This window comes from Zeugodacus cucurbitae, chromosome 6 (genome assembly GCF_028554725.1).
Source record: "Zeugodacus cucurbitae isolate PBARC_wt_2022May chromosome 6, idZeuCucr1.2, whole genome shotgun sequence".
Lineage (NCBI taxonomy): Eukaryota > Metazoa > Arthropoda > Insecta > Diptera > Tephritidae > Zeugodacus > Zeugodacus cucurbitae.
This window is the reverse complement of record NC_071671.1, coordinates 13,877,599-13,903,896: the sequence shown is the minus strand read 5'-3', so window position 1 is coordinate 13,903,896 and position 26,298 is coordinate 13,877,599. Positions and strand designations below refer to the sequence as shown.

The 26,298-nt window shown below is 32.0% G+C and overlaps 1 protein-coding gene across 1 annotated transcript in view; it reads left to right on the top strand.

Moving 5' to 3' along the window:
* The first annotated feature begins 3,749 nt into the window (after positions 1–3,749).
* Positions 3,750–26,298, top strand: part of Picot_4 (putative inorganic phosphate cotransporter) — a 56,938-nt gene continuing 34,389 nt past the window's right edge. Inside the window, exon 1 of the mRNA XM_011188857.3 lies at positions 3,750–4,158. The gene's annotated coding sequence lies outside the window, so the exon portion shown is untranslated. The remainder of the gene's footprint in view (positions 4,159–26,298) is intronic.

The following is a 26,298-nucleotide window of genomic DNA, read 5'->3' as shown; positions in this document are numbered from 1 at the left end:
CAAAAAAATTAAGAATATATTTATTTTTGTCAGACAAATTTTTATTACAGAAAAAGCTGAGATCATAATTTCTTTATCTCTAAAAATCCACCCTCTATAGGTAAAAATGTTCACGTCACCTGAGAGACTATGGGTATTTCCCATACAATTAGGATTGACTACTTGGCACATTTAAAACCTAACAATTCTAGTTTGAAAATAATTTTCTCCTACTGGGTTTTTTGAATTGCCCGAGTTCATACTTTACAGCACTTCTCTCCTGCATACCACTCTCTTTCGATATAGGGCTATTAATATTAAAGACTGTTGCGTCACTTGAGTTTACTTTCTTTTAACGAAAACTAAAATAGGAACATTTCATATTATTGTCGAAGGCTTAAGAATAAATAAAGAAATACAAGAAACGCTAGTGATTTGGAATATAAATGCAATAGATTCCAAGCAATAGTTGATCATGTCAGAAAATACACATACAATTTTAATGTCTATCACCTTAATCACTCTCACTTAACTACAAGCTCACCATATGATCATTTCGAAGTGAAGTAAACATAATATTTAGAAAGCCATTAGACAAAACTTCTGTACACAGCTCAAGTGTTTTCCATCTGCTATATACATATATGTATATAGATATTTGTATGTTATTTGCCATTATTTACCTAAAAGTCGGTCGAACTCCAACTTTGTAACTTGTAAACACAGTAGTAAATGCGAGTAATTATATTTTAGTGCACTCTGCCATTATTTGATTTTACCTTTGACGTCGTTTGTTTTTTGCAATTATCAAAGTGTCAATGTGTGGTTTTATTAGGTGCCATAAAGTCTGTGAAATCACTAGCTGCCATCTAGGAACTTAATACAGATTGATTGTAATAGTAGGGTGTATCTGCGAGTAGTAAAACATTCGAATAAATAAGAAAGAAATTTTGGAAAACAGAACACAGGAATTAAGGTTGATGATTCACATGAAGACATGAAGACTCACTCCAGTGAAGATCATAAAAACAATAATATCGTTTACGTCAGAGAAGAACATTTCGCTAGTTCGGTGATCAATTCCGATAACTGCTTAAGGGGTTATGGGTAGTCAGGATTTTCAAAAAATCAATATTATCTAAAAAATTTAGAATTGATCCGTAATAACATTACGAGTTATTCGACAAATAACAAAGAGCACTCGGCCACTCCAAAACTCTAATGTGAAACTTTAATTGCGCTTTTCTTCAAACTATGTTTTTTGAACTGGTGACAACTATAACTCGAAAGTTGCTCAGTACATTTTAATGAAACTTATAAAGCTTTTAGAATACATAATAATCCTGGGCATGATCGAAGCTTTTTTTTCAAAAATTTTGATTTTTTAAGACTTATTAACTATTTTTCCCGAGGCCGCCATTTTGATAATGTTTGAAAACAAAAAAGCTTCGAACAATCCCTGGATTTTCTATTTATATAACTAATTTTTCTTATCCCATTGATTTTAGATGAATCTCCTAGGACTTATGGTTGTGATTGCAAGGACCTTTTTTTGGAACTGTGTCAACACAAACAGCTATAACTTTGGAAATTACAATTTTTTTTCAAACATTCGTGAATTCAAGTCAAAACATTGTAAAATAACATGATTTATAGGCAAAACAAAATACTGAAAAATCTTACTTTTTCGTCTCTCTGACTACCCCTAACCCCTTAATTTCGCGTAGTAAAGCGCACCCTAATGTTAGAATAATCATATGTGTGCGAACGAAATCACTAACCAAATAAGTAGGTGAGAATAATTGTTTTAACACCTCCGTACTTTGGGTGAAAGCTGGTTCACGTGTTCGCGCTCACTCGTGTCATTTTATTTATTTTGTTTATTTGATCAACATTTAGTTTGACCTTTTGGGTTTTTAAAATTAGGTATCTCACGTGATCAAAAGTTTACTTCCAGTGAATGATTCTATTAATATTAATATTTCTATTATACGCTGGAGGAAATGAAGATTATTAAAGGTATTTCAGAAACGTTGTGTGATTGGCTGTTTACTCGTTCCTGTAAAAACCAGCTGTCTCCCAGAGCCATCAAGATCGTCGACGATATACAGCACAATACCGACCAGACTCGGGCACTACTGACTTCACACAACCACTGCACGCTATTTACAGAGGAGCTATTTATAGGAGGAACACCTTCATCGACTCTGCCCAAGTGAATGGCGCCCTAGGAGTCAAATCTCCACACCGAGCTCGAGCTGCCTCGCGAAACTAGTGTGACCTTCGCGAAACGTTGTTCTGGATACTGTAGAATATTACACTTCTACTTACCCAGATTGGACCTCGACATACCCAAATATACATATCATATGTTTCGCACAAGAAATTAATGTCTTAATCTATATGTTAAAATATCATAACTCGATTCAAGTAATGCTAACCATATTATTCTGCTTCAGATTTGGTGTGTTACTATATTTAAACCATAATTCTCAAATTTCTATAAAAGAGAAAAAAATAAGCTTCGAGTTTTGCCATATATCAAAATATCTAACTTGAATTGAATCGACATTAACTATTTTACCAAACAATTAAAGATAAAGAGTATTCTACCAGCACATAACCAACTTGAGTTGTCTTTCCCCAATTAGTAAAGGAGGAAACGCACTCATAAAGAGAGTTATTACTACATATCGGTGCTCTTACTTCAAGAGCGAATACAAGAAAGCAGTCCACACCACAAAGTAACTGTATTAGTTAATATTTTCGTCAACCTTGAGCCTCCCAACTTGGTGCTATTTATACACAGCGATTTATTATGAATTTCACAGGTGTGGTGACTCGCACCCACTACTCATTAGGGGCCACAAAAACTACGCCGGCAAACAAAAAAAACAACACACATACATGCGTGTATGTGTGTGCTGCCAAACAGCGCGCGTGACAACAGCGGAATTTAACGGTTGTCTGGATATGCACAGAGTTAAAGGTGCAGAGCAACGAACTAAAATTTTCAGCACGAGCCTTAGGGACGCCGAAGCGCTGACAGCTGACAGCTCGGCTGGTTTTGTCAAAACACCGGCAAATAATGGGCATAGGTTATGTCAGAGAATTTTAACATTCTCCGCTTATGCATACAGTACAATATATGGTTGATGCACGCTGCCAATTCTCACTTGTCATCATTCGTCAACGTCAGCGTCGGCGCCGACGTTTTCGTTGTTATAATATGTGTATGTGTGTATGCATAGGTAGTTCGTGTCGCGCGGTGTAATGTTGCTCACTCAACCAAATTCATTTTGACATTGTTGTTGCTGTTTTTTTCCTTCTTTTATTTATTTATTTCTTTTTTGTTTATTTCACTTTTTCGCCTTATTTTTTTTGTTTTTGTTTTTTTTTTGTTTTGCGCGCCACTTTTCGTTTTTCTATTGTTTAATGCGCTCTTTTAATTGCGGCAACCACAACCACAACTACAACGTAACGTCTACCGTCTACTGAGCGCAACTGCCGCAACAAAATTGCGTCAGCGCCGACGTCGACAGCAGCTGTGCGCTGCTTAATTCAGCTATAACTTTTTTTTTGCTGCATTGTGTTTATTGCTATTGTTGTTGCTTTAGTAATACTTTTTCGCTTATTTGCTATGCATTTTTTTCTTTATTGCTCGTGCGCTTTTCATCATCACCACCAGCGCCAACTCAGTTGTCTGTCGGTCTCAGTGCCCGGTTAGGCCTGAACGTATTATACATAAACGATCAATTAGCCAAGTTAATTCACTGCCTCGTCAGCTGTCGACTGAAGCAGAAGTCTCGTGCAAAACGTGTCGTATTGAGAGTGGTGGCCTTTATTCCAAAGGAATCGTTTTCGACTCGTGCGCATTCAAGTCACTCAATTGCTTTGGTACTAGAATAGCCGAATTTTGGTCGTGATTTTGTTCGCTTTGTTTTGATTGTCATTTTCGCGTCAGCTTTCTTCATTAATTACATTTGCATAATAATTAAAAAATTTTTTTTCGGCGATTTCTGTTTACATTTGTTTGTTGTCCTGCAAAGTGTGAACTGGTATTAAGCCCATTAACGTGTTCAATAATATTTCGAAAATTTTGTGAGTAAACGTGAACTGGTAAAAGCAGTGAATACAAGTGCATTCAGAAAAAAAATCGTGAAACACCAGTTGTCAAATGTAAGTGTGAATTAATTTATTTTTAACAAGTTAGAGTCGATAAAAAGTTTTATTTCTGTGTGTGCTGCATTTAAAAATCAACGTGGAGCTTAGATTTAATAATAAGTCAAGTGTAAAGCTTGTTTCCTCGCATCTAAGAACTATTCGGGGTAGTATTACCTAAGTCTACCGTGCTTTTATTAGACTTTATTGTGAACCGTTCCAAAAAATTAACGTTTGAATTTAATTTTTATTTTTTTTTTTTAATTTTTATTTCCTTTATTTATAATTTTAGTAGTGTTAGAACTTCATAAATCAATTAGTGTCAATAAGTGAAAATAATTATTGTGAACCACCTCAGAAAATTCAGTCGATCTCTCTTTACAATAATATTATTTATGCAAATCGTTTCATCATCAATCAAAGTTTGCCTTTGTTTCCGATCTACCACATCAAGTGGCGTATCAGTCTCAAGACGAACGCTCAGTCTTAAGGCAAATTTAATTATATTTTTTTCTTGCAGTCTTTTATTTTGATTATACTTTTATTTAATCGTGTTTGCTTACTCATTTTTCTTCAATGTTCTCTTGTTATTCTTACTTCAAACTGTTCAATTGAGCTTGGCTTACATTTAAGCTTGAAACATCTTTCGTTCTTCATTTTTTCCGAACATTTATTTCGATTTCTTTTTTGTTTGTCTTGGTTTGCTTACTCATTTTTCCTCGATTTTGTCATCATTGTTGTTATTATTGCTTAATAATTTTGTTCCTTATTGTGCTTTCATAATTATACTTAGTCATCCATGAACTAAGAGGACTCTCCTTTTGCATGAATGCCGGTTTTAGCTTCTTCGCAAAACGTATGACACGTTATAAAACTCAATATATAAAAATCAGTAAAAAAGTGGTAACAAAGGAGCTTTCCAGCACTGACTCTACGGATCGGACCTACTCAATATAATTCAATACAAATGTTGGACAAAAAGATTAGCAATGTGAGGAAAGTGACATTACTTTATCATGATAACGATGCTTTTATTATGATAACAATCAATTTAGAGATCCCCAATCTCTCGAAATGTTTGAGTTTATATAGAACATCACAGACCATACAGAAGATAGCTTAACCCTTTCATGCCCAATGTTGACGGTTTTTTCAATTATGTAGACTTATGTCTTGTACAAGCTTGCAGTTACATTTTGAGCTGTGCACGTATTCATTCAGTAGCCAATCTCCGCAGAGTGGAATTGTCAAAATCGGTATCGCGAAAAAAGTTATACTAAAGTGGTAATACAAAAAGTGCTCAAAAACATAAAAAAACAAGTAAGGAAGGGCTAAGTTCGGGTGTAACCGAACATTTTATACTCTCTCATATGGCCCGATTTTGGCGATTTTTAGAATGGGGCTGCCACACTATAAACGTAGTATTTGTGCAAAGTTCTGCACCGATATTTTCACTAGTGCTTACTTTGTATGTTAAGTAAACGATTCAGATCGTTTTCAAAGTTCTGGTATATAGGATGTAGGCGTGGTTGTGAAGCCATTTGGCCAATTTTCACAACATATTATTGGGAGGTAAGGAAACTATTACAAACCAAGTTTCATTGAAATCGGTCGAGTAGTTCCTGAGATATGGTTTTTGACCCATAAGTGGGCGACGCCATGCCCATTTTCCATTTTGTAAAAAAATCCGAGTGCAGCTTCCATCTGCCATTTCTTATGTGAAATTTGGTGTTTCTGACGTTTTTCGTTAGTGAGTTAACCCACTTTTAGTAATTTTCAACCTAACCTTTGTATAGGAGGTGGGCGTGGTTATTATCCGATTTCAACTATTTTCATGGTGTGTGATGGGGTACGTAAGAGAATCGACTGCAGAAAGTTTGGTTTATATAGCTTCATTGGTTTGTGAGATATATACAAATAACCGATTTGGGGGCGGAGCCACGCCCGCTTCCCCAAAAAAATTACATCCAAATATGCCCCTTCCTAGTGCGATCCTTTATTCTAAATTTTACTGTTATAACTTTATTTATGGCTTTGTTATGCTACTTTATGTGTTTTTGGTTTTCGCCATTTTGTGGGCGTGGCAGTTTAGCGATTTTGCTCATTTTCGAAAACAACCCTCTCATAGTCCCAAGGAACATGTGCTCCAAGTTTCATTAAGATATCTCATTTTTTACTCAAGTTATCGCTTGCACGGACGTACGGACAGACATCCGGATTTCAACTCCACTCGTCATCCTGATCATTTATATATATATAACCCCATATCTAACTCTTTTATTTCTTGGTGACACAAACAACCGTTATGTGAACAAAACTATAATACTCTGTGCAACAGGTTGCGAGAGTATAAAAATTGTTTTATTTTAAAACAAAGTGAATTATATAAGATAAGTATAGATAAGAGAGTTATTTAAAAAAAAAATCATGAGAAAAGTATTTATTTTATTTATGATAATTTAATTTGTGCCTATAAGTAACATTCTGTAACTAATGAACCAGGATACATAGGACTTTGAAATTTTTATCACTTCATATTTGATTTAATACTAATATATATCTGTCCTAAAAAAATGTTAGCACCGCCCATTTTAATTCGGGCATGAGAAAGTTAATGAATCTTGGATTATAGTGCTCTCAAATCATGGTGTAATCACTAGCTAAATGCAGCAATGGTCCTGAACCTTTCTTTTGTCCTGAGTTCGGACTAATGTCGCTCTTATTTCATCCGACTAAGATACGAATAACTTTTTATCATATTTTGGTTTTAACGCGGAAAATTCCGTCGCAATTAGTTAATATGTGCCTAGTCGTTTCTACTCATATTTTCTCTACTCTCTTGCATGTAATTTACACGTGAAACAACAATAAAGTTATACAGTTAAAATCAATACAAGATAGTATGTGGTTGCTCAATAAAAATGCATAAGTGTTAGCTATTCTATCTAGTTTTGGTTATTGCAGTCTGTTTGATTTATGACAGCTGCTTGTTCGATCCAACAATCTCGATAGGGTGAAGTAAAAAGAGCTTATATTTTAAAGAAAAATTCATATTTTTGTGGAAACATATAAACAGCAACTCATGCTTGAAGTTATGAAAGTTTCTAAATATAACTGTAAACACTGAACGTCGTTTTTTTTAATACAGACACGTGGCTTTTTGTCTAAAAATATTTATCGACATGTGCTTAGATAGTTAGACATGTTTACACAGTCTTGAAGTGAATTAGATTAACCGTTCTATGATAGAAATAGGCCGAACTTCATTTTATTTATTTAGGTTGTGCAAAGTAGTTCTTGAAATTATTATTATTTGAATTTTTTTCGAAATGATAATAATGAATTATTAGCGACTGCATAATTGCCCGCGAAGAAGCATACAATATTATTATCAATAATTCAAAAGATTAACAAATGAACACTCCAAATACAGATTGACAACCGATTATCCAAATATGCTCGTTCTTCAGACGATAGCCAAACAAATTTACCGGATTTTTATTGATATTATCTTCAAAGTGCTGTCAGTTTATTACTTATTTACTTAGCTGATTTGTTTTGCTTCCTTAATATTCGTCTATTTTAAGTAAGAGTGGAATATCTCTGCGACAAAAGTGTCAACAAAATAATGGAATTTGTGTGTCTGTATATTTACGTAATATTTGCAAATTTGTTTCTGTTGTCGAATTAGTTGAAGAAAGGCAAAGGAAATGTACCTGGAATTTAATTTGCCCATATGTAAAGAGTACAATGCGGTCTATGGTATTTCGAAAAGTAAAATACAAGAAAGTACTAAAAGAAAGTAATAAAATAAATGTCACCAAATTAGTTTAACTATTTCAATAACTCTGAATTTGCATGGATTGGCCAGATTTAATGGGATAGCAGATTCAGAATAGCACTTGGCCCATGCTTGAGTATATAATTACTTTAAAATCAATAAAATCATATTTATGGTATATAAACTCTTTAAAAGTAAGATTTTCGAACCAGAAATAGTTGCTCGAGCACCAATGATCTCCATCCATAGCGATTATTTTAGTTTCCATCCATTTCTTGCCTTCATAAAACCGTGCTTGATTTAAATCAATGATGAATCTGTGTAACCGCAAGAATAACATTCGCAGATTATCATGTTACCCTTTGCAAGGTGAACCACGTGAATTCCGCTGTGTGGCACCGAAACAACCAATGTCATGAACTTGTTGGTGAACAAAGACATCGTGGTTTTCTTTTAATGATAATTTTTCTTAGAGAAGAATATTAAATATTTATTTATCTATTGGAGTGTAGAGGATTTCTTATTTTAGTTAATGTTACAACCCTTTACAAAATACTCAGAAGGGGCTACAGAGGTCGATGTATAATAGAGTTGTAATAATAACGATAAATTAATAGTAATCAGAGTTTGAACTTTTCTAAACATCATATAGATTCTATGGAAAGTTCCAGGTATCACGTTTGCTCCATGGTTGGATCCAGAGTTCTCTTAGACCATGGTTTGACTTCAGTTATGGTAATTTATGTATATAAATTGACCACGAAGGAAAATAATAAAATGTATGTCTTATCAAGCTGTCCTTTTATTTTCTTCGCTTTATCAAAGCTTATTACTAACATTTTTTTGGTTGCAATGCCAAGTTCAATACCGACCTGAATTGTGTTATATCTAATCAATATTTGTACACATCTATTAATTACAGGCATGCTTAAATTATTAATTGAGCATGTTCAAGCTGCAATTATGAATATGTATGAATGAATTCAATGAATGTCACACAGATTAAATGTTGCTCCAATACTAGCCTGATAACTGCTTACCTAGCTACAAATATATAATGTATAACAAAAGTATTTGTAAATAAACAAATATGTAGGCTTATGAATATATCTAGTTATATCCAGTTAATGTCAAATTGCGCTTTAATTATCATTTAATAGTCTTATAATCTGTTACATATATATAATACAAAAGTCGAAGAAGTATAGATATGTACGTCAAGTGATTTGCTACAATGATCGATCTGACAGCTATCACAGGAAACCCGTTATGCTGACGAGTCACTTGGCTATTCATTGAGCATTTGTGTAGCTACACAAATATTTATAACTGGATTATATACGTCATTGTTTGACTTTTGTCAGTGCAAATCAATTTCGAATTTTTTTAATTGAAATTTATATCTATATATCCGTTAGGCGTAAAAATTAAAAAAAAAAAATATAATATATGCGTAACATTACTTTAACTTTTCTTAAGTTCCTTCATAGTAAAAGTGTACTTAAATGTCATCATTTATTCAGTCCATTGATCAGTTGCTATTCACATGTTGCTCACGGTTTTTTTCCGTAAGAAGAAGAGGAAAAATAAAATAAAAATTAAGTCTAGAAGCCGAGTAAACAAAAATATACAATGGTGTATGAACTTGCAAAAAAGTGAACCAGTTAATTATGTAGGTAGGTATGTATGTAAATATTTGCTTGTCAATGTCAACAAGATATCTACGGATGCACATTCACACGAATGCATATACCACTGTGTGTATGTCGCCGTGTACAGCCTCAAAATTTTGCCTGCCAATATTTTTTTAATTGCTTCTCCTACGAGTTTTATCAGCTGAGAAACTGAAAATGTAGACATTTAAGTTAATAAACAAAGCGATGGAGATATGACATATAATACAGGGTATTACCAAATAAATGCAGCCAATAATTATTGAAAGAAAAATTTTTCTACGAATTTTTAATTTAAGAAATATTTAACGTATATTAAAGGTAAAAATACTATTCAAAAATTATTTTATTTTATTTTATTTTATTTTATTTTATTTTATTTTATTTTATTTTATTTTATTTTATTTTATTTTATTTTATTTTATTTTATTTTACTTTATTTTATTTTATTTTATTTTATTTTATTTTATTTTATTTTATTTTATTTTATTTTATTTTTTATTTTATTTTATTTTATTTTCTTTTCTTTTATTTGATTTGATTTGATTTGATTTTATTTATTTTATTTTATTTTATTTTATTTTATTTTATTTTATTTTATTTTATTTTATTTTATTTTATTTTATTTTATTTTATTTTATTTTTTTATTTTATTTTATTTTATTTTATTTTATTTTTATTTTATTTTATTTTTTTTTTTTATTTTATTTTATTTTATTTTATTTTATTTTATTTTATTTTATTTTATTTTATTTTATTTTATTTTATTTTATTTTATTTTATTTTATTTTATTTTATTTTATTTTATTTTATTTTATTTTATTTTATTTTTTTATTTTATTTTATTTTATTTATTAATTATTTTTAAGTCGCTTATTTCTATACAGTTTTTAAATATTTTTCAAATAATTTTTGAAATTTCTTCACAGTTAACACTCTAATTTTGTTGTCGATAGCGAAATTTCCGACAACTTAACAAAGTTCGTATGTAATAATTACATGCTTATCTAATACAATACGTTGTAGCAACACAATAGTTGTCATAATAACCACACGTTTTATTGTTGTTTGCATAACAATTTACACTCGTGCAATGAAATTCTCACCACAAATTGTGTGAATAATAAACAATTTATTGGCACACGGGCTGAAATGCTATAAAAGACGAACCGACTGAAACACACATACGTGTACAAACACACGAAATCTTTCCAATGTAAATTACTTGTAATGCATGTAATCGTAATCATCTTCGAAATACTTACACATACACAAATTTCTCACTTCATGCCAAAAGATAATCAGAAAAAAGTTTAACACCATTTAGTTGTTTCACCATTTCAGCGTTACAAAGTCAAATGGCTCCATTGTAATTGGCAATCCCAACAATGAAAAAACGGTGACAATTCATATTGTAAATATTTTTCACATACTCATTTGAATTAAGCGCGAATTCGCTATTAGTTTACGCGCATTTAAAGATTCAGATTTTTATTTAGATCTTATTTCATCTATAACTGTTTGCTATTCTTCATTGTTGTTGCTTTTCGTAAATACCCAACTCATTCATTCGTTGCAGTGAAAAGTGGTGAGTGACAGGTGAAATGTTTTGTTGCTGTTGCTGATAATCAGCGAAATGGCATGCGTGACCATATCGCGTTTGCTTCGCCCATTAGACACTGTTGAACTGATAAAACAACGGAACAGAACTTCAAATTGCTAGATAAACAAACATACAGAGCAATGCATCTACAGACATCTGTTTTGCATGCGACGATGAGTCAGTTAAAAAAGATTTATGTTTCTTGTGTAAATTAAAAATGATTTTCTAAAAATAGCTCATTATTTGCACCCATCCCATATGCGTTGTAACAAAGTAAATATTTATATTAATCATTAAATTTAATATTAAATTTACATTATGAAGCAATAGCCTTCTTCGATTCGTCACACCGCTGACCGCTATATTTGAACAGTGAGTTCACTAGTCAGATTGATATTTATCAACATTATTATTCTGTAGTCTATTTGTTTTATACCAGTTGCTTGTCGAATTGAAGACAGCTATCATATATATAATATAAAATATACAATTTAAAGAATGGAAGCTGGGTAATTAGCCATTTTGTTTATGGAGTACAATACTGGATTATTATGAAGTCCAATTAATTTACACCATCATCATACCTAAAATTTCTATCTTACCAGTACTACCCAACAAAATGAGCTGTGATTTTGTAAATTTAACCAATCCTTCTCTCCATTGCTGACAGCTCATGCAGAATGCCCGATATCTTTTAGTCACTAAATAGTACAGAACATATCTCCAGATCTGTCGAATAGCATTTGATTCTCCGGATGTGAAGTCTAGATTATTGTACGGTTTTGGAAATAATGAGATGAATGTTACTTATCATCTCATATTGGGTCTGTATACCCTTAATCTTTCCAGTACAACTAAAATATCAGTCTCAAGACGTTTTAGTCAATATTTATATGTAGCTATCAGAAGCAAGAAGTGAACCAAATATATACCATAATGGAATGACTCTCACTCTTCTGTCAGTTTGATCTATCAAATTTGTCTTTATTAATGGCAGATATGTAAATAATGATTTCTTAAATGAATAAAACCTTTATCTTAAATAAACTCAGCACTATTCGAGAAGCAGTCCATATCTCATTAATTCGCTAATTTAAAAACATTTAAACAATATGGTCAACGCGACCCGCCTCTGTGCAACATTTTTTTCCAGCATAGCTGATCTTTTCTCGTCTAATATGAAAACCAGTAACTCTTCCGGTTTTTTCCCGAATATTTTAATACATGTTCCAAAGATTATTTTATGATGTAAGGTCAAGGTTTTTATAGCACAGTTGGCTTAATAATGGCTTAAGTGCGGCTGTTTCCTGTTGGTCCCACTTGTCGAACCAAGCAAGTAAATTTGACGCATAAAGCAGAACAGAACACTATTGGAAATACATTTCCAGGATTCTTAAATACAGTGCCGAAATCATATATTGACAGCTAATTGTCAAGCTGTCCTTTTAGAAAATTAAACGCTACTGTTGCATTTAGTGTAAATCCTCTGCTAAGTTAACGAAGTTTTATTTATGGAACAAATTTGATTATGCATTGGTGAAATTATTTGAAATACATACTGACAATCTGAAGCACTTGTTTTCAATTATGAAGGAGAAAAGATTATGTTTGTGTCATCGCCTAATAGCCTTTTATCACAGCAGTTAATTGATCAATTAACCGGCCCTTGTTCGATTAAAGCGCTGATTTAGATCGAGAAGAAAGAAGAAAATATAATTCTACTACATTAATTTTTAATTGAATATAAATCGAGTTGAAATTGGACTGCAACTCAGGGGGTTGGGGTCCTTACTGAAACCTTCTAACTTTTTATAAACAGCAAAAACAAAAATGTATATCAGCTTATCGTCAGCCGGCTGTGCGAAAAGGCTATAATGAAGTACATTTTTATTTCATTTGTAAAAAGACTTTCTCTTGTCTTGTTGTTGTTTGATAAAAAAAAATTAATTAGACCCCTCGTTAATATTCTACAAGCATACAAACATTAAAATTAATTAATTAAAAAAAATATATTTATATAATAAAATAAATAAATACTCTAGATTCACGTTTCACAATAGTTATATAAACACATAGAAATAGCCGCATTGCTACACTTTAGTAATTCAATTTAATTAGTGTCAATTTAATTAAAGTGTCACTCATATAAAAAATATATAAATACCTTATAATATGTACAATTGCCAGTCACCCAAATATATACTCGTACATATATGTACAAACAATTAGGTATATGGCATGATGCATCTTCCACATATTTTCCAACTTTTCAAGTTCAAGTGTATTTTCGTAATGCGCTCATAGATAAACTCGTAAATTGTGGAAAAACGTGCCGCTTGACTGGACGTGCCGCGTTCGCTTTTGCACAACCGCAACAAAATAAATTTAATTCCAATTCGAGAGACAGAAACGGTAAAAAATGTATAACAAACGAATGAAATGAACACAAGCAAACTTATTTTGCCATAAACAATCACTTACAATGCGGTAATTTACAACTCACCTGTATATTCTAGTGTAAATTTGTGTGTAGTAAAGTCTATTGTATTCACATTACTTTATCTGCTGCTAGAGATTGTAAATTACGCGCTAGATATACATATTAGTAATCTAGGCAGTTGAGTGGGGGAACTTTGTGCTCTTTGTGGCATAAATCATCTGCTACTGCAGTAAAGCGCCGCTGAAATGATCTAATCGCCAATCGGTTCGAGAGCGTTGAAATCGGAATAATATTCAGTTCGCAACAAGCTAACACACTTGAACTTTGTTTGGGGAGAGGTACGAGCGTATATTATTGGAAAAAAACTGAATGAAAGTAATAAATAACGACCACACTCGAAGAATTTTCGAGCGGAAGCATCTGGTCGATAAATCCATATATAATATACAATATATAAGGCTTACTACGAGGCCGGTCCGTATTCAGTTTACAAAAGAAATGAAAAAACTAATATTTTTCTTTTCCTTTTCGCTGAGACCGTTTTATTTTTCCCAAGCTATTTGATATAGATCAAATTTTATGAATCCACGAAAACGGTTTCTCTCTTTGGCTGTTCGACAGACCAGTCAAATTGACCAATTAATTCATGTTTCGTCAATGGTCATGAATCAATGGAACTGGTTTGCGCTTGTTCTCCACGGCTGGCAAATAAGCGTCGACAACTTTCTCCTGCCCAATTATCTTATCTAATGACCCTTGCAGGCTTTTGAGAATCAAACCACCTCAGCTATCTCGTTGATTTTCGACAAGTTATTCTCCGTAGTAGCTTTTATCGGGGCACCTGGGCGTGGCTCATCAAAGCCTAAGTACTTATCGTACCGCCTTCGTATTTCAATAAAACTATAACGAACCTTTTACTAGGTTTCGTTAGTAGTTTTCAGGCAGGTGCTTGGCTACTCGTTAATACGAAATGAAAGCGAACAAATCTAGCTACTACCAGTCTGACTAACGCTATAAATTCTCAGTCTATTACGTATATTCTGAACTATATTAAATCAAAGCATCTGAACTAAAGTAAGCCTCTCTATAAATAAAGTTATCCCATTGATTTATTAAAGCTCCAAAGTCAGGTTTTATCAATTCACCAAAAGTTGTATTTATGTGCGAATAATAAATAAAAAAAATCATCCTTATAAATAGTAAGCAAAAGTTGTTGACTTGAAGAGGCTTTACCTATAAACAATCGCACAAAAGTAAAAATTTACAATATTTTCTCAAAACTGATTACTTATCTCAGAAACACAATATTGAATAATATCTATTAGCCGAGGCGATTATTTAAGCGCTCAGATGCATTAACTAAATTGACGGTTTATTAACAATTTAGCGATTTATCAATCACACATTCGACGCCATAAAACAGTAGCAATGAAGTTTTTTTTTTAACAAACTTAAAATTGCAATAATAAGCGATTAAAGCTTTAGCACTTTAAATGCTAAGATTTGATAACAGTTATTGTGTTTATAATACAGTGATTACAACGAAATCTTTAATGCCTTTAAATGTTTTCAGATTGATTACTTTAACCCTAATGTGCACATGTGGTTTCAAATGAGCTTCGAAATTTAATATTGTAATGAAGTAATTTAATTTTAAAAGATTCGTATATATTATTATATATATTAAATTTTTGTACTTATTTCTTCAGAACCATTCTAAAACATTTTTAACTACTACTCTCTTGATCACAAAGATATTTTCCTGTATTCCCAATAAAAATACTTCTGCATTTAAGGGGTTTGGGGAGTCAGGATTTTCAAAAAATCAATACTTTTTGCATTTTCGTTAGGTGTAATATCTTAAAAATATTCTCTGAAAAATTTGAAGTTTATTCGATAATTGCGATAATTTAGAGTTATTCGACAAATAACAACGAGCGCTCGGGCACTCCAACACGCTAGTGTGAAACTTTAAATGCTTTTTTCTCGAAACTATGTTTTTTGAACTGGTGACAAAAGTAACTCGAAAACCGCTCGGTAGATTTTAATGAAATTTCTAAGACTTTTAGAACACATAATACTCGTAAACTCAGGCCTGAACCAAAGATTTTTTTTTTCAAAAATTTCGATTTTGTTGATTTTTTTTCGAAAATCTAGAAAAAAAATTTCTTGAGGTCGCCATTTTGTTAATTTTTGAAAAAAAAAGTTTGGTTCAGGCCCAGGATTATCTATGTATTTATAAAACCAATTTTTTTTATCCGATTGATTTTAGATGAACTGACTTATGATTGTCACCGCAAGGACCTTTTTTTGAAACTTTGTCAACACAGACAGCTATAACTTTGGAAATTATAATTATTTTTTTCAAAATTTCGGGACTTTAAGTCAAAACATTGTATAATAATGCCATATTATTACTTTTGTAAAATAACATGATTTAATAACAAAAAAAAAATTACTGAAAACTCTCATTTTTTCGTGTCTCTGACTACCCCTAACCCCTTAAGGGTTAATCAGAAATTACCCAACACAATTCGCCTTCGTTTCGTCTAATCAACCCTTCATTGTGTTATAAATTAACAGAAACTTTCCCACTGTATACTTTATGGCAATGTCACAATGCCATTATATAAATAAAAACGCATAAATAAGTAAATATCTAATCCTATGCCAATAATTGAGAATAAAAAAAATATTTTGAAGCAAAATTTATAAGCACTATAAACATTTATGATTATGACCCATGTGTAGAGAAGACCACCGCTTTTTACTGAAATATTATTGTTATTTTATGTTTGTTTTTTGCCAAATCGTGACGTTTTAAATAGCATTAGTGGGTATACTTTTGTTACTAATTGATATATTTAATGTATTTGATATAAATTATTATTAATTAAATAAATCAATGGCGAATGTATTTATCATTCGTTGTAAATTGAATTTATAACAATTTATAACAATGGCGAGTGGAAAGCAAGTGCTAATTGAAAGCCCAAAACGGAAAAGTGGCAACACCTTTTTCTACATATACATATAGTGTGATCTTTAGTAAGCTATTGGCGAAAGAAATTCAACATATGAGCTTTAGAATGCAAAAACTCTCGGCTCCACTATATACTCAGCCTTAGAGCATCTCGTTATAGGAAATATTTCGCGTTCTAAAACGTTTGTTTCAGTGATTTATTGAATCTTCACTTGAAAGAGAACTTCGTTTGACTTCCAACATTTTCGGTTCAAAACAATACAGTGGTGACTATCAGATCTTCCTGTCTGAAACATTATATAAAGATTTTATTTTATTTAATGTTACGTAAAAGATTTTATTCACCTTCTTTATGAGAGATTAATGGAAAATTTGAGTTCTTCTACCAAACTCTTGGATATCACTGTAGAAATACTATATCTCGTGTGTCCAAACTATAGTGTTGGCTTCACTTAAGTGTTGTGTATCAAATTGTGGTCTCTGAGGATGTTGCTTAAAGTAGTAATTATTTAGTAGTTCTCTTGTTCCATAAATTATATATTCTTCATCTCAATATCTTATCTAAAAATGTGTAATGGTTTATTGTGTTCCCAGGCTGAAATATGTAATAGAAATATTATATCGGATTTTATTATACTCTGAACGATATAGTACCTTCCTTATACAGAATGTATCTTTAAATAAAAGTCTTCTCCAATGCTGCATAGAACTTTGCTCCAAAATCTGCTATAGTATCTTTTCTCTCTCTCCGATATTCATGTCATTAACTGAAGAGAAAAAAATAAAATTCCCATCAATAAATTGAGTTAATCAAAAGTCTATAAACTATCTTATCAGTTCTTTGTTTGTACACTAACAACAATTTAAACCCTTATAACCTATCAATTTCGCATTAAAGGCCAACAATGGATAAAGTGTTGTATATTAACAGTACTTTCCGATAACGATAATAATAGTGTTTAATTCAAATGTCAATAAGCGCTTAGTACGAAGTAATACCTGTGCTTAAGTGCTTATTTAGTTGAGTCTGTACTTAGCGCGTTTATTTCAATGTTGTATGGGAAATAGTTTGTTTACAAATTTTACTTTCAATTGCCAAATGTGCATTGACCTACTAACATTGTAATTTTATCGCATTTATAGATATGTAAGTAATTGTAATTTGTTGTAAGTATGTAGATTACCACCTGAATATGTAATTCCGGTTTTGGTACAAGTACATTTGTATGCCAGCGCGTGTTCATTTCGTTCGTGAAGTGTTTGCCAACTACTAGTCTATTTATTAGCTTGGCTCTTGTCAAATGGCTTAGTCTAATGTTAATGAATGAGGGTATAACTAGATTTAGTTTTATACATTAGGCATGACAAAATTGTAATTATTCGAAACAAGTTGAAGTTGAAATATTTGAAGTTATTTTAATTTTTGGAAGAGCTTCTGAGAGTATTTTAATTTGTAGCGTATTTTTGCAAAAAATATTAAAATTATCATATAATAATATTTTCTTAATAATATAAAAGTTCGGTACAATAAAGTACTATTTTTTCAATCATATTTTTAGCTCAATTCAGGGGTCATAATATTAAGCCTCATAAATTTTGTTACAACCTTATTGTACAAACATGCTTAATTGTTTTCCATGTAAATATCAACGAATTTATTGCTTTATTTATGCGCTGCATGTAATTCCAATATTTCGTTTAATATAGTGTTTAGCTGATAACAAATTCATCAAACGTCGATTTTCGCTCATTTTATGGTTTAACAAGGGTAGCCGGAAATTCAGGTAAATCAGACAGTAGGTGCAGTGTGTAATAAAAATAATGGTACATAGGTACCTAAAGTAAAAGTACCCATTAGTGATTATTCAACAAGTATCAAGCACCTACTATATGCTATATACATACATGATAACTTTCGAGATTTATTTATCAACATATTATTTGAATTTTATATTTAATGTAGGCATTCATCCAATTTGGCTTTCAACCTTTACGAAGTTTTTCTTATTGAATACATTTGATCAAATTTCTCGAAATTATAGCACCTATTTTACTCCTCTAGACACTATACTATTTTTTGACTAATGATAATGTTTAAACCGATATAATTTTTATTTTTATTGTCAACTAAATTTTTTATTGTTTAAACTAAATTGAACAACATACATGATTAGTCAATAATAGCGTCTTTAGACAGCCAAATTAATTGACCAATCTAAATTTTTATTGAGAATCCCTTTTTGCCCTTCGCACTGCCGGATACTCGATAACCGATCAGCTGTTATACATTTTTGTTTTTGCTTTTCATAAGAAGTTGGTAAGTTTCATCAGCTGATTGATAAATTGGTTTTCAAGTCAATTACAATTCAATTAAAAATTAATGTATATTTTAATTTTGTATGGTAAATCTATCTTAATAAGCGTTTTAATTGAGCAGAGGCGGGTTAATTGATCAATTAGCTTCTGAGTAAAAAGGCTATTAACAACTGAATTGCGTCAGCTCATCGTCCTATTATAACATGCTATAACTCTAAATCTAATATTACAAATTTATCAAAAATTAATTCTTCCTTTTTATTGCAATTTTTTAAAAAAATTCTCAAAAACTGAAAAATTAGCTGAATTCCTCAGTAATTTAATATTTTTATAAAACATGTTGATCAAGATACATACAGTTGAAATTAAAAGTCCACACGACCCATATGATTCAACGGTTCATTGACTTATTTTTTTTACGATGGCCTAGCTACTTTTTAAATCAATGAAACCATTTCTGGTAAAGCCTCTTATGAACTAACTAGTTATTGAACAACAAATCATTAATTATTCAAATCTATTCTAAAACACTTTGAACTCATTAATTCCCACTCAAAACAAAATCTTTTAATTCGTCATATTGTCAACAATTAATTTATAGATTCTGCCATCCTTAAATATATCTATTATGCCACCCATTATCACCTGATCAGAACACCAATTTCATTTTAACTAGTTAAAAATCAACTCGCTTTCCGCATTATTCTGTGCAGTACCAAAAAAAACGCGAATTCGCCGAAACACTTAGCGAACAAAAAAACAACAAAAAATACAAAACAACATATGCGAATTGTTGATCTAAAATTAAGTAAAACACAAAAAATTAGACACAAATAAATAACAACAATTAAGCATTGTTTTCTTGACTCTGTGTCAGGCGTGCCGGAGCTTGGCACAATTTGCGGTAAACACGTTTTTTGTTTTCAAAAACTGAAAAAGTTACTGGTACAAAAGTCAGCAAAAATATACATATAAACAAAAATAATAGAGCCGGCAGTAAATGACGATAGCCAAATTAAATGAATAACACAACGTACAAACAAATTTACCAAAAAATTTCCTATCAAAGCGCTGCTGTTGTCAAGCTGAAATCGCGACACAGAAGCAATTTTTTCGTGTATAAAAATTGGTTGTAAATAGTGTATAATTTTATAAATTGACACAAAATTATGAGCAAATTGATCTGAACAAGCTACCAGACTCTAACAAAGCATTATCGAATCAGAATTTATTTTTTTAACTTTTCCAAAATTTCTCAGAATTTTTAATTTATATAGACAGGAAAATAATAAATGCAAAACAGGTGTACAAACAAAAAATAATACTTTGGGGCAGAGTAAACAATAAATGAGTAATGCTTGTTGAGAAAACTAGACAGTGCCGTCGCCAAGAAGTTTGAGAAACGCCTGGTGTTTGGTATAACTAAAAGATTTTTTCAGAACAGATAAACTTACAGTTTTGCGGATAAAGCTCTGTAAAAGCTTTATAAACACCTAACTAGGTGTCTCCCATACTTTCAAAGCTCAAAAAAAGCTTTAATAGGTCTGTAGTTAGAACTTCTAGTAAACAAATTAAGTAGAAAGATATTTTATTTCGAATTCTAAAATTATCTATACGTTTAAATATGTTACTATTAAAAGCTCTAACGTCTTGTTCCAAAAAAAGAATTATAATTTATTAATATCACAAAGCTTTTAGTAAAACAGTAAAAGGTAAAAAAGTTCTCAAGTCTCTGAGGCTTAACTGTTTAACTTCCGAAAATTCAATTGAAATAAAATTAAAATAAATGTGTGCAATATATAAAAATATTAAAAATCAAACGAAATAGCCTAAAAGCTTTTATATGGGAGTTTTAAATGATACCAAATACTATAATGATTTTATTTCTGAAACTCGCTGACGACTAAAGAGCCCTTAATGAGGCCTTAACTTGATTGAATGCTTTAATGAACCTAAAAATGATAATTCAAGCAATTTCGAATATTAAAAATTTTCTAACCACACAAAAGCTCATATTTCGAAAAGAAGCTTTCACAAAGCTTTCATATTTTAGTTAGTTTGCTGGCCTTAGTGAATACGTTTGGCGTGCTCCGCTCCTGACTATCTGTTTTGAATACGGATATACGAAATTTGTTTTCATTTCTATGCCACTTAACTGTTGAATGTGCGTAAAAAATAAATAATTACATATATTAATCATCACGTAATTTGCAACAAAAAAATGTTGACAAAAACCAGATTCGAGTATACTGAGAAGCATACCAAACAATGAAAGACTGTTAAAAATGGAGTAAATAAGTAAACAAAATAAGACAGAGCGAAATTATTCGCTTTAAGTACGTATTCGTGCACGTAGAAGTGCCAAAATGAAGTTGACCAGAACGTGAAAACGAGAAAAAATCAAGCGAAATTCGTCACTTAAACAAAAAAAAATATTTATTTGTTATTTTATTTGTGTTATTATTTGTTATTTGCTTTTAAAGTTAGTTTACAAAGCTAAAGTCTTTTGTAATGAGTTCATTATTTGTTAACAAGCGAGAACAAATGGCATTCAATGCAAAATTTGTATATTTTTGTAGCTCAATTTTTTGTTATTTTCCATTACGCGTCACAATTTTGTTGTAAAGTGTTATAAATAGAAAAGTAAACATGGCAATCACCTGATTACAATTGAGAACGTTCTTCTGAAACCATTTATCATTAATTTAAGAACTGATTTGTTGCTTTGTAATAAGCTCAAGTAAACTTTAGAGAGCTTTCATAATAAAATTTTATATTTATTGTTGGAGCATTGTTGGATTTCAAGAAGAGACTGAGAGGATTATTTGACACACTTTTCTTTCAGACCCATTATAGATATTTACATATTCCTAGAAATTTTTTAAAATACGTTATCTAAACTTTAAAGCTCTAAAGCAGGTAAAGCTTTCCAAGTGCTTTATTTAGTTATCACTCTCTTCAGCTGACTAAGTGAATCCAGTTTGACAAACATAACTTTCCATGCATTTTTTTCATACAGGGCTTTATTGAGCTTTCTATGGTATGAAAATTCGGCCCAAGCTTTTTCAAAATAATCTTAATCGCAGATAACTTCGGTGGACAGCCTAGCTATGGCAATTCTTACATATATTTACCATAAATAGTAAACAATTAACATGAACAAAATTACGAACTTCGTCTCCACTACTCTCACTTCACCTCCAACCACATACCAGGAATAAATTGATTACTTCTTGATTTGCCCATTGTACTCACTCATGGTCGTTCAATGTGCTACTGTCGCAGCTTCATTGTCCCAACTATTGTCGCATTCTATAACAATTTCGTTCAGCCACTGTGAATTATTCATGATAATAGAAAAATCAGCAAGCTAATCTATGTAAATAATTATGAAATAGGCACTGCTAATTTGCATTCTTTGATATCTTTTGATTGTCATTTCATTAGCAGATCACTGGTAGTTAACAAATTGAAATGACAGACATACGTAAATAAGTCATTTCGGAAAGTGTCCCCTCCCCTGTGTTGAGTTAGGGGTTTAATTTTTGAAAATCACTCTGACTTAGCAGTTATTCTTTTGATGTTGACAATCATTTTAGTTAGTTTAGATTCGATTCAAGATGGCTTATTTACCATGGATTCGATTGATGGGTTCGAAATTTATATTCTTAGAAGAAATCTATTCTAAACGCAACGAAGATTTTTTTTTCAATATTTTCTTATTTATTGAATCTGCTTGTTTTTAAGCCTAACAATTAGTTATAAAATCTTAAATCTATTTGAAAACTAGACAAGCTCAAACAAGTGATTGAGCTGTATTGGTGAAACGTTGCTCTTTAATATGCAGGCATATCCCTTCTTTTTAGGCGTGTTTGATCGCAGGAATGTACTAAAGCATTAGCCAATGGGTTTGGGTGATCACGGAGTTTAGATATATATTTCAATCTGCTGTCCTCTACTTCTTTCTTTACCATAGGGATATCAAGATCTTTATTGATATTTTCATTGCGAATGTACCATGGTGAGCACGTGATTGATCTAAGCATTTTCGATTGGAACCTTTCTTTGTATTATATTAATATTAGTTGCACAGGTCGTACCCCACAGTTGAAATCGGCTTTATGACCGCAGTGTATAAAAGCACTTTGTTGTCTACTCTAAACTTAGTTTTAATTTAAAGGCCAATTTAAATTTGCAGCTCTTATCTTCATGCACATTATTTTACTAGATATACATATGTTTTCTCCACGTAAGCCTTCTTCTAGGTGAATACCAAGATAGATAACTTCATTCGGTTGAGGCACGAAGATTGCTTGACAAAGTTTTTTGGTATACCTCTCAACGGAAAATGAAAAAAAGTTTCCTTTGGAAAGTCAGCAGAATAAAGTATTTGAATTCATATAACCCAAACATTTTTTAGGAATTTCCAAGTATTTGACTATGTAGATTCGCCGAATATTAGTTTTCTAGGGCCAAACAAAATTATGGTTCGAATTCATACTAAATTCTTTTTATATTTCAGCTCTTTTGAAATTCTGTTTCGGAAACTTTTGATTTATAATTTCACAGTAGAAGATCCAGTGTTTTCCCATACAAACATGACAAACTGTATTCCAGTCTTTATTTGTATAGTTCAGTTCACAACTTCAACTCAGACAAATACGGGTCTTAGACTCAAATCCATTTCAAACTAACATAATAGAGTACTTGTTCTGAGGGGATAATAATGCCTCCCAAGACTGCTTTGGAAAAAAGTTCGACATATTAGGTTGGAAATAACGGAACGAACTCGACCCATTTTTGAAGCGGATGGTGACTGGAATGAATGCAATGGATCACATACGACAATATCAAGTGAAACGGTCGTGTCGAAGGCCGGTGAATCGTCCCAAACAGTGGCCAAGCCGGGATTGACGGCCAGGAAGGTTTTGCTGTGTGTTTAGTGGGTTTGGAAGGGAATCATCCACTATGAGCTGCTCCCATATGGCCAGACGCTTAATTCTACCATCTACTGCGAACAACTGGACCGCTTGAAGCAGTCGATCGACCAGAAGCGTCCAGAATTAGCCAATAGGACGGGTGTAGTGTTTCACCAGGATAACGCCAGATCACACAGTCAGACTGACTCGTCAGAAGCTACGGGAGTTCGGATGGGAGGATTTATCGCATCCACTATATAGCCCGGACATAGCGCCAAGTGATTACCACCTGTTCCTGTCCATGGCGAACGCCCTTGGTGGTGTAAAGTTGAACTCAAAAGAGGCTTGTGAAATGTGGCTGTCCGAGTTCTTCGCAAATAAGAAGAGGGGCTTCTACGAGGGGGTATTATGAAGTTGCCGTCTAGATGGAAACAGAATATCGAAAGAGCATCAAAGAACAAAAAAGCGGAAGGGAGATATTTACCAACCTAATACACCATCAAAATGGTCTAATCTAAACGAAATGAAGGCAGTTTCAGTCTTATATATAGAGTTTCAGATGGTTTTGTTCCGACAGTTCTTTTGACAAAAATACACATTATTTCGTGACGTTATTAAGTCTTATGATAAAAAGTAATTCACTTAGGTAGTTCTTTTTAAGTGTCTTTTTAAGACTCTCTGTTTCAATTTATTATGCATAAGTGCTACTGGGATACTGGAATACATAGTACTATACCTTTCAAGATTAGATTAGGTTAGGTGTGAATTTCAACGCCAATAAGAAAATATATTTTTATAAAACTTTTATTTAGAAACACTACACTGCTTATATAAATGTAAAATAGAACATGTCTATAAGCGTAGTAATTATAACACATAACTAACTTAATATACTCAACACGAAAGTAAATATTTTGCACACTCGATCTCGAGCTGTTATCACACGGCAACGTCAATAAAATTCTGCCTAGATGTAAAAAGAGTATGAAAAAAAACTAACAGCTTATAACGAATAGTAACAAATGTGACAGAAATAATGAATATAAATAATAAATAAGGATTCGCTTGCAGATTTTCAGCTATTTCCACAAATCGCTCTGTCAATATGTAATTCATACTTTATTGCTAAAAACGAGTGCGGTGAAAATTGTTTAGCGAAATATTGACGCAGATGACATGGCGCGTCCCGGCATAAAAACGTGTGCAACTCGTTGACGTGCTGCTGAGCGCTTAGCTATTTGCTAGCGTCTAATATAATATCAAAATAAAATATCAGCCGATAAAAATGTGGTTGAGCCAGGCGTTAGCGATCGTGTATGGAGTCCCGTGATAACAGCGTTTAATAATAACAAATACACGAGTGTGGGGGATAAGCAAACGAGGAACATGAATAGTAGATTTCTTCTAGTGTCAAATTGTGTATACCCTTTAGGTAATGTAGTCACGGGTTGTGTTTAGATAGAGATGCTGGTAATTTTTGAAAATTGCCTATGCTTATGGGTTAGCTGACTTGTCGTCCACAAAATGAAGAGGTTGTAAATAGATAGACATTTAGTTTTCTTAGTCCTTTTAGTCTTTGGTTTAATAAATTTATTTTTTAGTATAGATAGATCTAGCTATCTGTATTTTCATTGTTCTAACATTGACTTCGTTATAAAGGTTGGCTAGTCCTTTATCTCGAGCTCTCCGACATACAATTTCAAACTCGTAGGAAGATTTTGCTCTCCAAAAATACGCTTACTTTCTAATTGTCTTTACGCTGCGACCCTCCAAGCGACTCTGAAGCTATTAAATTTTCGAGCTGTAAGCTCACAATACCACAGAAAAGCATTTTCGATGGGAGTTTATTAATTTTAACGAGGCATTGTAAGCGTTTCTTTTACTCGAATGGAGCTAGAGGCCTAATCTCAACATAATTGTAAATATGTTTACCTTAAAACTCTAGAACATGATTAAACTATGAGACCTAATCGTTAAAAAAATCCATTGTCTTCTTTTCAAGCTTTTGCAAACAAGGATCTGAAAAAGCGAAAGTCGTCATACAAATATATTTTACTAACACACGCTCAAGTTATTCGACTGTACCAAGACCTACCTCATAAAAACAAAACGCCCATAAAAGCCTTCACCTTATCTCTACATATAAAACAAATACTATTTACTCTGTTTTTCTGCTCAATTGAAGGCTCTTTCTTCGCTTTGTCAATTTATCTTAAACCAGTTTACTGGCTGCCTTATGCCTTACACACCTATTGTAAATTATTAATCGACCGTAAAAGTCATATAACCTTTGCGACATGGCAGCATGCATTGGCCCTGACTACACGCATGCGCACACACGACGATTTCGTGAAAAAAGTATGCAAAAATCTCGTGTCTGCATTTCGCGTGAATTACTTAATTCAATAAATGAGCAGGACACTCAAGCGCAATTTAGCAGTTT